Source organism: Macaca mulatta, chromosome 13, assembly GCF_049350105.2.
Source record: "Macaca mulatta isolate MMU2019108-1 chromosome 13, T2T-MMU8v2.0, whole genome shotgun sequence".
NCBI classification, from domain to species: Eukaryota; Metazoa; Chordata; class Mammalia; order Primates; family Cercopithecidae; genus Macaca; species Macaca mulatta.
The window spans coordinates 120,893,826-120,912,107 of NC_133418.1; the positions used below are offsets into that span (position 1 = coordinate 120,893,826).

Below are 18,282 nucleotides of genomic sequence, written 5' to 3' on the forward strand. Positions count from 1 at the left end.
AATATGGCACTTGCTATGTAAACACTGTCTGCTGGCAAGTCACCAGAGTGTACCTGTGTTTTCAGAGCCCCAGCTAAATTGAGGTTCTCATTCCAGAGTGGCTGGCAACCCTGCCCTAATGGGAGATGAAGGGGGAGCTGGGTGTCAGCATTTACAGAGCACCTTTCATGGAATGCCTCTTTTACCTGTGGATAGCCTCATGCCTCGTTGTTCAACCCACAACCAGGGAGTCTCTTACACGGGAAACGTGTTTATACTGGCAGACACCCCTGTGGCTCTTGTCTGACCCGTGCTCAGTTTATGCCTTTCTGGCCATTGCTGTGGTGCTAGAAGTCCAACCTTCTGTCCCCACTAACTGCCTCCCTGGCATCCCAGGCAAAGCCCAGCCTGAGGCAGTCCCTGGTTCTTCAGTTGGAAAACACGAAATCAACCCGCACAACAGGAAACTAGCTCAAAGATTTATTACTTACAGATGCAGGTGGGAGGGTATAAGAAATTGGAGGGCAGTCCTCCATCCCCGGGACACGTGCAATGGGATGAGAGTCAGGCAGAGAGAGTGAGTGGGCACTAGCAGTATGTTTACATATATATATATATGTGGGTGGGTGTGGCTGTGTGTGTGTAAGGGAATAGGGTGTGGGAATAGTTACATACTTTAAGGTCTTTGGCAAAGGTCTGAATGGTCCATTTAAAGGAAGACTGGGCTGGGTGCAGTGGCTCACACCTGTAATCCCAGCACTTTGGAAGCCCGAGGAGGTCAGATCACTTGAGTCCAGAAGTTTGAGACCAGCCTGGGCAACATGACAAAACCCCATCTCTACAAAATAAATACAATTTTTAAAAAAACCTGGGTGTGTTGGTGCGTATCTGTAGTCCCAGCTACTGGGGAGTCTGAGGTGAAATGATCACTTGAGCCTGGGAAACAGAGGTTACAGTGAGCCAAGATCTCATCCCTGCACTCCAGCTTGGGTGACAGAGTGAGACTTTGTCTAAAAAGGAAGCCTGGGCAGGAAAACAGAAGCGCCATTGGCTGGGTGAGAAATGCCTCTGAATTCTGAATCTTGAGCCACCAGCTTGAGCCACTTTGGTGTGGTGTACAACTCGAAACTGTGTCAAGAATGACCGAGCCTTACTTCTGGTCTGCGAAAGTTAAACTTGTATTCAAAACAGATGCTGAGGCCACGCAAAATTGTAAGAATTTACGACAACCTGATAATGCAGACGATGTTTTGTTTCCACAAATGTTAATCTGTCTATCCGTCTATGTAATACACACATACCATGTGCAATCTGGGATCAGTAATATTCTGAAATGAAATCCATTTAACTGTGAGCATGCTACAACCTCCAGAATGTTAACACATGTTTGTCTTTTAACCTCTGGAGCTCAGCACCTACCCAGCCACAGAAGGGAGCTCAGAGTGTCTCCTGATTGAAAAATATTGGACAGACTATGGCAGCCTCTCAGATGGCCGTCGGCAGTCAACTTCCGGTTCTATGTGGTGAATGAAACTGTGTGGTGTTTGCTGGGTTCATGCTGGGTGCTGTGACTTGGGCCTTCTTCACTGTGCTGGTTCATGAAGTGCCTCATCATGGGAAGTTTGCAGAGACCATATGTCATCCTAGTGGCTTTGGGGGACTCTCTTGGACTCCAACTTTGCAAAAGTAGATCCGAAACAGCCAGTAGTGCATCCTTGATTATAATCTCAGTCGATAGGTTTAAGAAGAACAGCTCTTACCATCAATGCTTCTGCCCCCTGGTGACCAAGAGCAACCCACCTATGGCCATGGAGCTTGGAACGCCATGGTAAGTCCTAATCTGCCCTTGCCGCCTGGGATTCTGAGTGGGGCTTTTCCACGTGGAGATTTCCCACGGGAAGTTTAGATCTCGGGCTGCCCACCTACCTGCAAGATGACAGGAGGCTCTTTGACTCCTTTCCAAAAGAAGAAACAATATACGATATCAATACATCTGTGTCCATGTAGATAGATATCTAGCAAACTTCTTTACAAAACAGCTTCTCAAGAAAAGCAATCCCAACTAGTTTTGTAAGTATAGAATGCTGGGAAGCACAGGTCATTCACAAAGCTAAATGGGATGGGGTAACTTTCACAGAAAGGGGAAAGAAAATAAGAAAAAAAAGAGAGAGAGAGAGAGAGAACAGATCATGATAGAGGGAGAGACGGACACCACACCCAGCACCATGTAGCTGCCTCACATGTCACCCAAGCCAGGGGTGCCAATACCACATCCCCTTCATAAAGATGAAGAGACTCATCCTCAGCGGGGTGGAATTTGATGGAGGTTACCAAGGCAGCAAATTACTGACCTAAGATTCTAACTCCAGTCTTCAGATTCCAAAACCTTTATTATTTGCTGCACCCCACAACTGCCTCACAAAGCATCCCGGAGTCCAGTGAGCAGACAGCAGAGGAGACTGTCAGCAGACCATCTTGAAGGGGATGCTTGGAGCTGCCAAATGTGTGATTCAAAGATTAATTCCATGTGTTTGGAGAAGCAGCCCTAGCCTCAAAACAAACGTTGGCCACCTTCCAGCCAAGGTAGCATGGAGTGAAGGCCCACGGAGGGACAGCTGGGCTTTTCTGAATTACTTTGGCACACCTACTGTACCTCGGCCTGCCATGTTTCATCCCCACAGCTGTCCTCAGTGGTGTGCATGGTCACTGCTCCCTTCACCGCTGAAAAGACGGGCACAGGACAGTCAGGGAACATGTCCAAGGCCCCACATCAGGAAGGGCTGGAGCCAGAATGGGGTCTTAGACGCTGAATATACAAAGAGACAATGGTGCGACCATCTGTACAAATGGAACTGTGGCCCACGACCTGCAGCAGCCAGGCTGGACGCTGGCCTGCCCTCGGTAAGTCACACCTGCGGGAAGCCAGGCCGCTATCTCTCGCCCCAATCTAGGAATCAAGCAACCCGTAAGAGTCAGTCCCAGATGCCTAAGACTTGGTTAGTAACTCACAGCTGCCCCGACTCCTGCCCTGACGTCCCACTGAGGACAAACCGAGAAAGACAAACGTGCTCGCCTTAAACTCACACGGGATGCCCCGGTTCTAGTTGCGGCCCCAGCTTCCAGGCCAGCAGCCTCCACTGGGGCTCAGCCAGTGCCTTCCCTTCCACTGGGAAGCTCCCACACCCAGCCTGCCTGGGTCTCTGCAAAAATGCAAGTGACAGTGGCCAGCTCTTTGCTCTTATGCAAGCTGGAGATAAGCAGCTTCTGTCTGTCCTCGTTTGGGCTCCGAGCTCCTCCCAGGAATCTGAGAGACTCTCCTGCCCCGGACTGTGGGCTCCACCACCCTCCTGCCTGCTGTGGGAAATCAGGAGGGTGAAAGTGCAGCTGGGCTTGGCCCAGAGGTGCCCACAGGGACGCCCAGAGCTGCACAAGCTCTGTCCATCTTGCCTCTGGGACCAGCTCTGCATTGCTGCAGAGCCCTCATCAGAGTCAGCTTTCTGTTGCAATAACTGAATACCTGAGATTGGACAATTTATTAAAAAAAAAATTGTATCTGACATTTCTGGAGGCTGGAATTCCGTGGTTGGGGTGCATCAGATGAGGGCCTCCCCTCTGCACCATGACTTAGCCGAGGGCATCACATGGCAAAGGGTGGGGTGTTGCCCTGAGGTCTCTCTTCCTCTTCCCACAAAGCTGCTAACCCCACTGGGACCCGCCCTGATGACCTCATCTAACCCTAATCACCTCCCAGAGGTGCCATCAGCATTTAGACTTGAGGATTAAGGTTCTAAGCACACAGGCACACACATGCACACACCACACACAACACACATACTCACAGTCACATACACCACACACACATACACCCCACACACACAACACACATGCACATCCCACACAACACGCACACAACACACATATATACAATGCCAACTTATTGACATTTTGTCCACACAGCTCTGGCCAAAGCATTCCTGAGCCGAGGCTCAGCACTGCCCAGCAGCCCTCACTGTCAGACCAGTGGAGGCCACGTGGGCTGTGGAAACAGCCCTGGTATAGATGCAGCAGGGCCACATGCCTCTTCCCCTGGTTTAAATGTTTATCCAGAAAAGAAAAACGTAGCCTGAGATTTCACTCTGTGTGGCAGACACAGTCACACACACAACACACACATATACAATACACACATGTACCACACACATGCACACACCACACACAACACAGTCACACATGCACAAACACACATGTACACCACACACAACACAGTCACACACATTCACACACACACATGCACACACCACACACACCATGCACAAAGCCATACACACATGCACACACAACACGCACATACACACACCACACACATACACACATTTACAACCCCACACACACAATACACACATGCGCACACGCACTCACATTCACATACACATTTGCACACCACATACACAACACACACATTCACACACATACAACACAGTGTCACACATGCATACAACACATATACACCACACACAACATACACATACATAACACACACATTCACATACCACATATACACGCAACACGTGCACACACCACACATTCACACATGCGCACACATCACACAACATTCACACACATGCACGCACACACACACATTTACACACACACACCAGACATGCACACACACATTCACACTACACACAACTCTCATATTCACACACATATAACATACACACACAAAACACACATTCACACAACACATACACAGATCACACACACACAACAAACATCCACACAGCACACGCATCCACACACACACACCATCCCAGTGTCCTCCCCTGTCTTCCCCCTTCCCCTCATGGCCTCCTTAAAAATACAGCCTTGCTCCTTGTAATCTAAGCCCAAACCACCAGGACCTTCAGGGAAAAGTCCCTCAATGGGGAAGCCAGTTGGAAAAGAAACAAGTGTCTGGCAGCCACACAGAGTGAAATCTCAGGCTATGTTTTTCTTTTTTGGATAAACATTTAAACCAGAGGAAGAGGCATGTGGCCCCGCTGCATCTATACCGGGGCTGCGTCCACAGCCCGCGTGGCCTCCGCTGGTCTGACAGTGAGGGCTGCCTGGCAGTGCCGAGCCTCGGCTCACGAGTGCTTTGGCCAGAGCTGTGCGGACAAAATGTCAGTAAGTTGGCCCCACTTGAAAATGTGATAAAAGTCTGAAACTGACACTACAAGATGACTCTAGCCTGGTGTTCTGTAATAGGGAGCGGGGTGGGCGTGGGAATACTAGGCTTCTTTCACCATTTTCGCCTGTCCTAAATTGTGTGAGTTTTTCTCTTTAAAACCCTGCTCTTCACCCTTCACTCCCACTTCATCCAATGTCTTTCTTGGACACTGAACATTCCTTCATGCAACTTTTTATTTTTTAACTTGGAGCAATTGAGAATGTCAGAGAAAGGTAAAGTCCTCAATGGTACCAGATGATCCGTTTAAGAACAATCCAAAACCAATACGTGTATTACATTGCCAGAAGTTTCAAGCCCAGTCTTAGGCACTGTGGCCGCTTTCCACATTACAGAACACAGATAGATAAGCACTTGGATAGACAAGTCAATAAATAGAAAGAAAAAGCCAAACTTTGATGATCTGCATTCATGGAAAGATCAGTATAGATAAGTCAAAACCACAAAGTACCCAAATCTCATTTGAGATTTTATGATTTATGTCAATTTTCCTTCCATCAACCTTTTGTAGGAATATACTGAAGGCAGGGAGAAGGAGGAAAATAGAAATACTACCTTTTTAAAAAACAATGCTTAAATACCTTTGTCTTTCCCTTTCTTCTGGAAGTACACCTGCGTAGTCAAGTAGCAGTCCTCATGAACCAAATATTTCCAGTCTGGAGTCACACACACCTGATTCAAATCTTGATTGAGCAACTGAATTAGCAGTGAAGCCTTAGAGAAGTTACTTAAACATCCTAAATTTATCTTTTTCTACAAGAGAGAATAATAGTACTATCTCTCAGGGTGTGGGCATCAGCCAGGCACAAGGTAGACACTCGCCAACCACAGGGCTGACCATTAACCCATGCCCTGTAAGGGTGGGCAGTGCCTGCAAGTGGCGGTTTCTACACAAGCAAAGGCAGCAAGAAACACGCCAGACCACAGTTTCTATTACCAAGGCCAAGCCCATTGCACGGCCATAAATAAGAGGACATGCATCTTCCTTCCCCTTCCGCAGGGACTCCAAAAGCTGCTCTTTTGAGACTTGCCCACTATCTGGGTGTCCTTGCATTAATGAAACTTAGCTTGGCTACAGACAGGAAGGACCAGGAAGCAGCACTGTTCCCACCTAGGCCCCTACCCCATAGAAAGGACTGTCCTGCATCTGTTGGGGGCAGCAGGGCACATGGGGAGGAAGTGTTAACCAGGGCTCAGAGGACCCTAATCCAAGTGCACCTTCATTCCAAAGAGGTGTAGATGTTCTAGAAACTGAAATTGGACCTCCCTGAGTTCCAATTTCCTTTGTTTGCAAAGAGCATAATCCTGAGTTATCTTTAAAGCCCTGGCATGGGCTTTGAAGTTAGAGAGATATATTTTGAGCCATGGTCTGTGTTGCTATTTACCAGACATGGGAGCTCAGGCAACTGGTTTACATTCCTGAGCCTCACTGTCTGTCCCCTTTTGAAAATCCCCTTACCTGAAACCATTGCTATGGAAACAAATAATAGACATAAAACACACAGTAATAAGAGCTCACTCGTTGATAGCTGTTATCGCTGTTATTGACATCTCCATTATCATGATGATGATGATGATTACAAACCCAAATAATTAAGACATAAAGAAGCAAGAACACACTGAGCTGACTCCTGGACCTGGCGCTCCGTAAACCTTGGCTGTTCTTATTATCAGAGCATCTCGTTACTCCCTGCATAGCACTCCATGGCTGTCTAGAGGCCAGCATTCCCTCTGTAAATTGTGTCATTTCTCTTTAGTGGGAGCCCCCTTGCAGGGAGATCAGAGCCAGAGGGAGAGGCAACGCTCTGGACAAGGCCAGTCTAGATGGCAGGAGGCAGGACAGCACCTACCTGGAAGGGAAAGACCGGGCCAGGGGGGCTGGGACATTTACTGAAACCCCCCAGCCTGAGCACGTTCTGAGAGGAGATGCCTGCCACTCCTCAATCAACACCCCTAATGCCTCAGCACCTCTGTATTGTCTCCTTCTTGCTCCCTGCCTTGCCCTCAGACCTGGAGCTCCTGAGCCACTCCTTGTCTTTGGCCCCAAGACCTGTGGTATCTTCCTTCAGCTCCTCCTGTCTCCTCCACCGATATCCCCTCCAGATGCTTATTGTATTAGTTCATTTCACGCTGCTATAAAGACATACCCGAGACTGGGTAATTCATGAAGGAAAGAGGTTTAATTGACTCACATTTCTACATGGCTGGGGAGGCCTCAGGAAACTTACAATCATGGCAGAAAGCGAAGGGGAAGAAAAGTATCTTCTTCCCAGGGCGGCAGGAAGGAGAAGTGCAAGTGAGGAAATGCCAGACGCTTATAAAACCATCAGATCTCCTGAGACTCAACACTATGATGAGAAAAGCATGGGGGAAACTGGCCCCATGATCCAATCACCTCCACCTGGTCCCACCCTTGACAGGTGGGGATTACAATTCTAAGTGACGTTTGGGTGGAGACACAGCCAAACCGTATCACCCATCCTGTCTCTCAGTGCTTGTTTCTCATGCTCACTGCACCTTCTCTTCTCCCCACCCCTCCCCTTCCTTCTTTTCCTCTCCCTTCTTCTCAAGGGTGCCCTTGTTGGAGAACATGGGAGGCCAAAATCCAAACACGGCAAGAGATAACAAATGACTTGTCTGGTGACTGAACCCTGAGCTGGGAGCACTGCCTGGAGAAAACTGTAAGCCCTCTGCCATCCTGTGCCAGGCCAGAAGGGACATCACTATAGAATTCAATTACAGCGACAACAACAATCACATGGAATAATAATAAATCAGTAGTTATAGGCCAGGCACAGTGGCTCACACTTGTAATCCCAGCACTTTGTGGGCCTGAGTCAGGAGGACTGCTTGAGGCCAGGAGTTTGAGACCAGCCTAAGCAACATAATGAGACACCGTCTCTACAAAATATACAAAAATTAGCCAGGCATAGTGGTGCGTGCCTGCAGTCCCAGCTTCTCAGGAGGCTGAAGCAGAAGATTACTTGAGCTGGGGAGTTTGATGCTACAGTGAACCATGATCACACCACTTCACTCCAGCCTCAGTAACAAAGTGAGACCCTGCCCCCAACTCAAAAAAAAAAAAAAAAACAGTTATTACACACTGACTGTTGCAGGCACTATCCAAAGCACTTTGGACACATTATTATCTGTAATCCTCATCATCTAGAGGCTGAATAGGCAGACCCCACGCACTGCCATGCTGCAGTGGATAGTAATGAGTGCTTGGCTACTCCAGGGAGCCTCAGGAACCAGAGTCTTTGGAAATGGTCTTTGCAGTAAGACCTAGATCGTCTTCTTACAGGTACAAGAGGAAAGTGGCAAGCACTCTAGTGGGTGAGTTGGCAGGCCAAGACACAAGCCCCAGGTTTAGCATCAACAGAATGAAAGGCACTTGGGAAATCACTTGGTCTCGTTGCTAATATTAAATGGGGCTGGACAATCTCTGAGGTTTTTAAGGCTTCTAGATTTTTAGAAACTTCTACTTTTACATCCAGAGACCTTCACCTAATTAAATATCAATATCTTCCCTTAGAGGAAGAACAGTGAGGTACCAGCGTCATTATCGGCAAACATTATTTCACACCTCTAGTGCAGCTTGATAAACACATGGAGTGTGTGAGAGATAAATGCTGCTCACTAATGCATCCAATTCACCCCCTCGGGAAATGTAGACTCGTACTTCCTACCTCTCTGAAGTTAGACGTGGCCACATGGCTTGCTTTGACCAATGAAATACAAGCAGAAGTAACTTGTGTTTCTTCTAGACAGATACCTTTCAGAATCAATGCACATAAACCATTTCCTCTTCCTCTTGCCTGGTGACAGAGGATGTCCCAGAGCTCCTGCCCACCATAAAGAGACACAAAAATGAATAAGAGATACACCCCTGAGAGCTGGGGCTTGCTTGTTACTGCAGCATACACAGGCTCTCCTGACTGACACACTGAGCACCTTGCAAGTGCCAGGCACGCTTCCAGGCTCAGGAGATGCAGCTGGTGAGGGCAGCTGCTGCTGACGAGCACCCCCTTGTCAGGCAATACCTGAGTTCTTTCAGGAAGACAATTGAAAAGCTACAGGAGATTGGAAGAGACATCCTGAGATAGTCCACAGCGGAGCTCTGTGGTTAGGACATGCCAGCACCCTCTCAATGTCACACTGCAAAGCCAACTGACTCCATCATAAGGGACTGTCAGTGTGTGTGAATGCCACCTGCAGCCAGTCCTGTCTGCCGTAAGGACTATAATGACACAAAGGAAGTGGGAAGGGAGGGCCACTGTGTGATTAGCTCTTACATGCAGTCCCTTAGGCATTTGTCTGAGTGGATCATCTGCTGTAGACAGAACAGACTGGGTCCTTAGTGCACATTCAGGGCAAATGGAACTGACTACCTATATGCAGCATTCATGCTTTTAGCAAAGCTTTCTCACTGCATAGCTATTTGGCTTGTTAAGCCTGCAATTCTGGGTCTGGGCCAAGACATGGGGAACAGTGATGCTAATGAGAACACCAAGGAAACACAGCGGTGAGCAGCAAGTCACAGCTGCCTATCACCTTCGCACCTGCCACATTCCCTTCAGTGTAAGTTGACTCGCCGTCCTATCCATGCTTATCATCTCTCTGGGGTTCAGGTCTCCAGGAATGTCCTGGCCTCTACTCACATATCTATACAACATGACATTGATAAGGCAGACATTAAACAACTAGCATTTTACATTCTGAAGTGAAAATTAAAAATGCACAGTCCTTTTTAATTCAATTTCTAATTACTGCACTATATACAACCCAGAATGATGGCGAATTGATAAAACATGCAAATGAAGCAACAATTCATAGAATATATTAAAATTTCCATTTAAACTGTTAGTTAAGCTGTATACATTTGTAAATGTAAACATTAACCCTCAGGAAAAATATTTTCTAAACTACAGCATAATTGGCAACTCCAGAATCATATATAACAGAAAAGAGATCATTATACAGACAGGTACCTTTATCGCTATAAATAAAAGAACATTTCCACAGAGTTGTTGCTTCCTCTTGGCTGCCCCCACAGCACCTCCCCTGGCTCTCTGTGGAGCCATTGTTGATACCCTCCTCCATGGCAGGCAGTGGGGCACACATCTGCCTCCCAAGCCAGCAAGCCACACCCCTGAGGGCAGCACTGAGCCTGAGCCAACCATATCCCCTGTATTGCCCAGGGCACAGGAGGTGCTTGCAGCCCTCAGCTGAACTGGTTGAAATTGAACAATATGGAGTTGAACTGAATTAGATCAAATGTAATGAAATTAAATAGCACGTGATGTCTGTAGGTTTCCATTTTAGAAGCTAAGTAACAAAGTCCAAATTCCCTCCTCTTCTACCAGATGAAATGCCTCAGGCCAACATGCAAGCAAGCCTGGGATCAGGAGATGCCTGGGACAGAACAATCCACAAACTAAACCAGGCTGCCTGTCACAGGTGCACTAACCACCTTCCCACCCAGGAAGGTGTCCGAACCCCATTCTCAATGGAGAGAAGGTACTCCTGGACCAGCTGGCACAGCGCCTCTCATGAGCCCTCCCAAAACCCCTCAATGTGAAGGATCTCTGCTAATGTGACGCCGAACAACACAGGATCAGAATCTTCAAAACAGCTGCTGTGACCTGTTATTTTCATCAGTCTCTGCAAATAATTATGTCATAATTTCTGTTGAGGAAAAGGTGGCTTTCGTGAAAAGTATACTTAGCTGTTTTTTACCTGACAACGAAAAACACAAAAATCTATTTTTACCCAGTTTTGCCTAATGTGCTAGAAAGCTTAGAGCAAAACAATGTACAACAGTGGTCAGTACCCCTTGATCTCCAGTTCTTGGTTGGGTATTGCCAACTCCCTTCCCCTTCCCCTTCCCCTTCCCTCCGTTCTTTCCTTCTTTCTTTCGAGATGGAGTCTTGTTCTGTCACCCAGGCTGGGGTGCAGTGGCCCTATATCTGGGCTCACTGCAACCTCCGCCTCCCGGGTTCAAGCAATTCTCATGCCTCAGTCTCTTGAGTAACTTGAGTAGCTGGAATTACAGGCACCTACCACCATGCCCGGCTAATTTTTGTGTTTTTAGTAGAAATGGGGTTTCACCATGTTGGCCAGGCTTGTCTTGAACTCTTGACCTCAGGTGATCCACCCACCTTAGCCTCCCAAAGTGCTAGATTACAGGCATGAGCCACCGTGCCCAGACTCTCATTTCTTTTTGGTGGTGGTTGTTTTACTATATTCTCTACTGGTGTTTTTGCAAATAGCCTCTAGTTTCTTTTGAAAGTATAAAGGCAATAAATAATACACAAACCAAAATAGAACAAATATCAAACTATATTAGAGCTACTGAGCAAGAAAAGCCATGCTACCTACCCAAACGCTGCCATAAATTCCACACTTCCTTTCGTCATGTTAAAATTCATAAACAGGTAACAAATTATGTTGGGAAGATAAGATCACAATTTTAGCATTGAAAAAAGACAAATGATTTGGAAAACAGCATTAGTGATTTTCCAAAAGACCAGTGAATTAATAATCTATAAATAGGACCCACATTCCCATGCATTGCCAGGCACTCTAATCACCTCTGCAAAAGACTAGTCAGTAAAAGGGAAAATAAATTAATTTTTTAAGGGGGAGGAAGAAGCAGAGATGGAAACTCTCATTATTTGAATGCACATCGTGTTTCAAGTGATGTTTTGTAGAGTATTCTGCATACAGTATCTATGGGATAGGGTCATTATTCTTATTTTATAGGTGAGACTAATGTTACCCAGGCACAGGAATAAGTAACTCAGCCAGTATCCTAGCATTAGAAGAAGTCATAAATGATCCATCCAAGGTTAAGTCCTAAGGTTTTCTCTCCAAAACGTGCCATTGTATCATTAGTGACTCCAAAATACTTTCACATGTTCTGTGCACTTCACATTGATTATAACATTTTATCCTCCTACTAACTGTAGGTAGTAGTTAGAATAGGATCTGCCCATTTGGGGAGTGAAGAAACTGAAGCCAAGAGGCGTATGTTTCTAGTTGGGTCATATCCATGCTCTGATATTTCACGGCAGAACCACACTCCAGCTCTCTCTATCCCAGGGCTAGAACACTGTCATGCAGCTTCCTTTGCACCATCCTGTAGAAAAGCGAGGACGTGAGTCTTAAAGACTCACCTTCCAGCTGCTCATTCCAGGAGAGGGAAGAGTCAAATGTGCCTGCGCGCACATTATCCTACCAAGAGTGTTTGCATGTGATTTTATGCCCCTTCCCTCCACCCTAGACTTAACCGCAATATTTTTAAAATGTAGATAAGGCTTTGGGGATGAATTCAGAAATGTGTTCTGTCCCCCGGATGCAATTACAATGCATCCGGCCTGTGTGTCAAGCTCCTAAGCCTTCTGAAAATATCTTCCTCCTGACCATTTTGTAAGACAGCAGAGTCAAGAAAACAAAATTCCTGGAAAGAGGAGGTTAACTGGATGTCTGATTGCCTCCAAAAAGCAATTAAGACTCAAGCAGAAAGTTCAAGTTGATACTGAACCAGTTCAACCCTGCTATCCCCAAGCCCATGAAATCCCAGAGCTGCCCTGCCTCAATATAGCCTGACATGTTTCCAATGGCCATGATGATGCATATTCAGCAGCGTAAACACCATTGGCCTTTCCTAAATCAATATTCATGGAAACCCTCAGGCAATCAATATGCAGAGGGTAAGCCTTCCCCAGGGTAGCTTCTGCTGCAAATGGTAGCAGGCCCCTCCCACCCTCTAAACCCAGGCATCACACACTTCCTTGACACACACTAAGTCTTCAAAACACATGCATGGGGCTGCCTTCTGTACATATACACACTGATTCACATAGAAAACTCTCAACCTCCCTAACAGAAATGTACCTCGCCCATCACTCATTGGAGATTTTGGCTGAGAGCTATAAACTGAGCAGGCTATTTTAGTTTTGTCTTTCATTTTTTGTAAGTTTAACTGAGCTCCATCAGGTAGTTCTAATAAGTCTAGTTCCAACTTGCAAGGGAGGGGTGAGGACTGGGGGACTCATGGCCTCCATGAAGCTAAGCAAGGGGGAAGATAAAGGTGCCTTCAGCTAGCACAGTGCCCAGCCAGCCACAGCTGCTGAAGAAATCTTTTTTTAAAATCTCATTTTTAGTATTTGTGGGTACACAGTAAGTGCATTTATTTATGGGGTATATGAGAGATTTTGACACAGGCATACTGCATTTGTCTGTTCTCACGCTGCTAATAAAGACATACCTGAGACTGGATAATTTATAAAGGAAGGAGGTTTAATAGACTCACAGTTTCACATGGCTGGGAAACCCTCACAATCATGGCGGAAGGCAAAGGAGGAACAAAGTCACATCTTACATGGCCACAGGCAAGAGACACCGTATGCAGGGGACTCCCATTTATAAAACCATCAGGTCTCATGAGATTTATTCACAAACACAAGAACAGTATGGAGGAAACTGCCCCCATGATTCAGTTACCTCCACCTGACCACCCTCCTTGACATGTGGGGATTATTACAATTCAAGATGAGATTTGGGTGGGGACACAGCCAAACCATATCACATACAATGTGCAATAGCCACATGCGGATAAATGAGGCATCTAGGGAAATGTTTTCAGGAGCAAAAGAGAAATTGAGTGAAATCCTCCTGTTCTTGCAGCTGATAGTCAGGTCTAGTTCCATGTGGCTCCAAACGCCTCCACCATGAGCTAAAAGCAGTGACTGACTGAAAAACCCTCTCTATTACAGACCACAACACTGAACCCAACATCCCCCTAAGTAGGTGAGTGGTTAAAAGCAAAGGAGTCTCTGGAGGTCATTGTGTTAAGTGAAATAAGCCAGGCACAGAAAGACAAATATCCTGAGTTCTCACTCAAATGTGGGAACTATTAAAAAAAAAAAAAAATTGATCTCATGGAGGTCGAGAATAGAATGATGGATACCAGAGGCTCACAAGGGTGTGTGGGTGGGAAGGGTGTGTGGGTGGGAAGATGCGTGGGTGGGAAGGGTGTGTGGGTGGGAGGATGTGTGGGTGGGAAGGGTGTATGGGTGGGAGTGTGAACAGAGATGAGTCAATGGGTGTAAACATACAGTTAGACAAAAGGTGTAAGTTCCAATGTTCAATTCAGAGTGGGTGACTATAGTTAACAACGATGTATATTTCAAAGTAACTGGGAAAAAGGACTTGAAATGTTCCCAAGACATAGAAATGGTCAGTACTTGACGTGATGGACACCCCAAATACCTTGACTTGATCACTGCGAATTCTATGCATGTAACAAAATATCACATATACCCCATAAGTACATAAAATATCGTGTATCAATTTTTAAAAAGCAAGGGAATCAGAAATCACCAGGTGTTAGTTGGGTGATTTTGTGCAGGCCATTTAACCTCCATTGGTGCTCCAGTTTTCTCATCTGTAAATTAGGGAAAACTTGGAGCATCTCATGGGACTGTAGTGAGAATTAAATGACATTGTGAAAATAAAAAACTGAACACAAGTCCTGCTCAGAGAAAGAAGTCAAGTAATGGTAGCCATCACTCTTCATCAGCCTAGAATACATTCGATTCAGGAAACATAAGTGCTCATCTTTTTCTTCTCCCTTTAAAGGAGAGGATACCAAGATACAGTGAGGAATTAGCAGAGCTCCTGCAGGGGAGGTGTGGGCAGGAAAGGAGGGCTGAGAAAGGAGTGGCCAGGGACTGTCTAATTGGATTCTTTTTGTTTTCTGCAGGTTGTACTCACATCATTGGTCTTATGGGGAAATGTTAAGACCTCCCACTTGTAAGGTTTTATAGCCCTCTATGGAATGTTGAAGAAAGAGTAAAATGCATCCAAAAAAAAAAAACTAAACTGGATAAATTCTGAGGCCTCTTCAGGTCTTAAGATGGCTGTTTTCTAGGTCCTCTTGTTGCAGCAGTGAAATCCACAGACATGGACAAGTGAGTCAATTATGTGCCTTTCAGAGAAAACTTCTGACTTAGGAATTCCAGCTATTTGGCCCAACCCATATTAGACTGTGTTATAAAGAATGGGTAAATTACATCACGAAGGGAAGAGCAGAGGAAACACAACATTCCTTCAAGACCCATCAGCTCTGATGTTAGCAGAACACCCCTAAAGAGGAAAACAAGAAATTTTGAATTTGAACTTGGTACTTCCCAGCAGCCCCGGGAGTGGGGTCAGAAGCCCTACTGGGGGGCAAAGAACTCTGAGGATCAAAGATGTTGAGCATCACCTTAGAGACCAAAGATCAGAACAGTGGAGGTGGCCTTTGAAGCCCAATCTATGCTTTCACCAGAGAGTGAGAACGGCCTCTATTTCCAGGAAGCTCACTGCAACAACAATCACGATCCACTGAGCCTGACAAGGTGAGAATTTACTTTCAGCACCTGCAATAGTTTCCTATTAAAGTTACATATGAAACCCTGCCGTCTTGTACCAACTAATGTTCACACCAGCGTTCCTATTTTCAAGATAAATTGCAAAATAAAAACTCTTGTTTTTGTTAGCAAAAGAAAACTTCTTCAGGAGGACAAAAGGGAGATGAAGAAACAGAAAACACAGCTCTCCATCTAAATTACAGAATGCAGAAAATATCCTGAAGTGAATAACACAGGAATCACCCTTTTTCCTCCTGAGATAACAGGTTACTTATAAGAAACAAACTTGAAATCTCTGCATCTGGACCAGCTTCCAGAGGCTTTTGTCCTGACCAGGTGAGAGAAGAAAAAAAAAAAAAAAAAAAAAAAAAACTTATGGTCGGTCAGTGGGTAAACAGTGACACCCAGTGGTCACTTAGATAACCAGCTGTGCATTCTCCCAATTCAACTATCCACATTTTTTTTTAAAAATGGTCAAGTAGTATGTATTTTGTTATTCAACAGATATTTACTGAATAACTAGAAGATGCTAGATGTTATTCTATTCATTTTATACCACTCTTCAAATTACGGATGTTTCCCCACCGAAACCGACCCTCACAAAAGAAAAGCTATCTGGGGCCTTAGATCCCCTTTCAAAGGCTCAAGGTGAGACCCACAAACAAGGGTCAGCAAATTCCAAAGGAGATGAAGGGCTTTTCCCGGGGTCACAATCAAATCAACGTGCCATGTGGCAGCCAAGTGCGAGTCTCCAGAGGCTTCTCTCAGGGCTCCCATGGGAAAGGGTTTGTGCACGTTGATTTCAGGCCACGTGAGCACTGCAGGTGTTGATCATAGTATTAATACAAGGACAGCTGCTCTTCCTGGCTTTCTTCGACTAATCTCGGTAACTTGGTTAAGCCATGTTATCTTCTACTTTTATGATGAGTAAATTGTCGTTTTCATCATTTCTTTGTAGCTGGATTTGGGGAAGGAAAGGAAACCAGGGAAGAAGGGGCTGAAATAATTGGTTTCCACCGTGACCTTTGAACCCTCGGGTGAGTTGTCAACTTCATTGAGGATGAGTGTCCTCTATATCAAACGAGATCACTTTACTTGCAAGCTTGTTGTGAGGACTGAATGAAACCTTTTCTTTTTTCTTTCTTGGAGTTTTGGAGCAACGTCCCTGAGCCAAGCCCCACACCAGCTTGAGCCCTATCATTGGTAAATATACGGTGCTTTCTCCCCTCCCCTCTGCACTCCAGCTTACTCTGCAGTCCGGGGGTGGCACCAGGATCCCCTTTAAGACTTTGCCACTTGGGCCAGCTGTGCCTCTGAGAAATTCCGTTTCTATTGCAGGCCACAAGGACGAGCTGAGAAATGGCTTCCAGTCACCATCTAGATTAGAAAGCCTATAGTTCAAATATAGAGATATCAGTTATGCCTGTGAAAAGACATTAAATCGCACAGGGCTGTAATTCCTAGACTCTACAAATTTCATCTTGCACTAAATTCTATTATTTCATTTATAATTCAGATTCTTCAAATCTAAGAGTGCCTAGCTTAAAATTATAATACCTACAACTATTCCAAAACTGGACTCTTTAATTGCCTTACTGGAACCAGTAGCTGATTCAAAGCAAAACGAAACAAAATTCCTCCTTTCTCTAATTTAGTGAATCAATGATCTAACTGAACTCATTTTTGGACTGAGTTTGCAGCACTTGCAGCCCTGAGGGACACATTCCCCACCACACTGAGCTTGCACTCCCATCAACTCAAGTGAACATTTTGCTTATTCAGATTGGGGGGGTGAAGGAAGTCACAAAAGGGTTAACATGTGTGGCATTTCATTGTAATATGTACTCACTACTAACTAAATTAAAAGAGATGTGAGTTATTAAAAACTCCATCTTAAGAAAGATAAGTAACAGAAATCAGAGTTCAGACCCGTTGTTACTGAGTTTCCAACCAACACCTGTTAGTTAAACCTATGGCCACCCTGAAAACGGTTCATATTTTCAAAAGCAATCCTTCATCGAAGATGAAATGCACTAAAGATTCATATTACATATCATGCTGCAATAAGAAAAGCAAATAAGGCCTTTCCATATTCAATAATAAAGTTTAAAGAAAAGGAATATTTGTTTAGCCAGTTAGCCAGAAATTAGGTGTATCAGAATACATCATTCTCTGAGCATTTTAGAAAATCAGGCTATTTTTACATTGTGTTTTTCTTTGTAAGCCCTTAAAAAATATAGAGAATATTCTTGAAATTATAGTGTTTGTCTTCTGGAACAAAAAATACTAATCAAGGAAATCTGCAAATTTAATTGTTCATTGAGCTTCCATAGCAAACACTGTGTGAGGAGGCTGAAGCTTAGAAGTCCAAAAACTAAAAGATTATTATTATTTCGATAATAGTATCTTATGTCTGCATAACATCTGAACTCAGTTCTTTGCAGAGGTTCTCTCCTTCCTCAAGCAACCTCTGAGGTAGGGAGGGGCGACAATATTGGCTCCATTTTACAGTTAAGAAAACAGAAGCTCACGGAGTCATAAGGCTGGGCGGGAACGTCCGTCCTGTTCTCTGGGTCTGAAGAGCACAGTCATGAAGGACGGAAGTCATTTCACATTTTAAAACGAAACAGATAACTTGTGCTAAATGCGTGTCCCGGC

The 18,282-nt window shown here is 45.3% G+C and overlaps 1 long non-coding RNA gene across 1 annotated transcript; it reads right to left on the reverse strand.

Moving 5' to 3' along the window:
• Positions 1 to 1,179: 1,179 nt before the first annotated feature.
• LOC144333973 (uncharacterized) lies at positions 1,180 to 2,296 on the reverse strand. Its single transcript, XR_013403113.1, has 3 exons — positions 2,197 to 2,296; positions 1,906 to 1,934; positions 1,180 to 1,655 (listed from the first exon to the last, which is right to left on the reverse strand). It is a non-coding gene; the product is annotated as an uncharacterized LOC144333973 (long non-coding RNA).
• Positions 2,297 to 18,282: the final 15,986 nt, after the last annotated feature.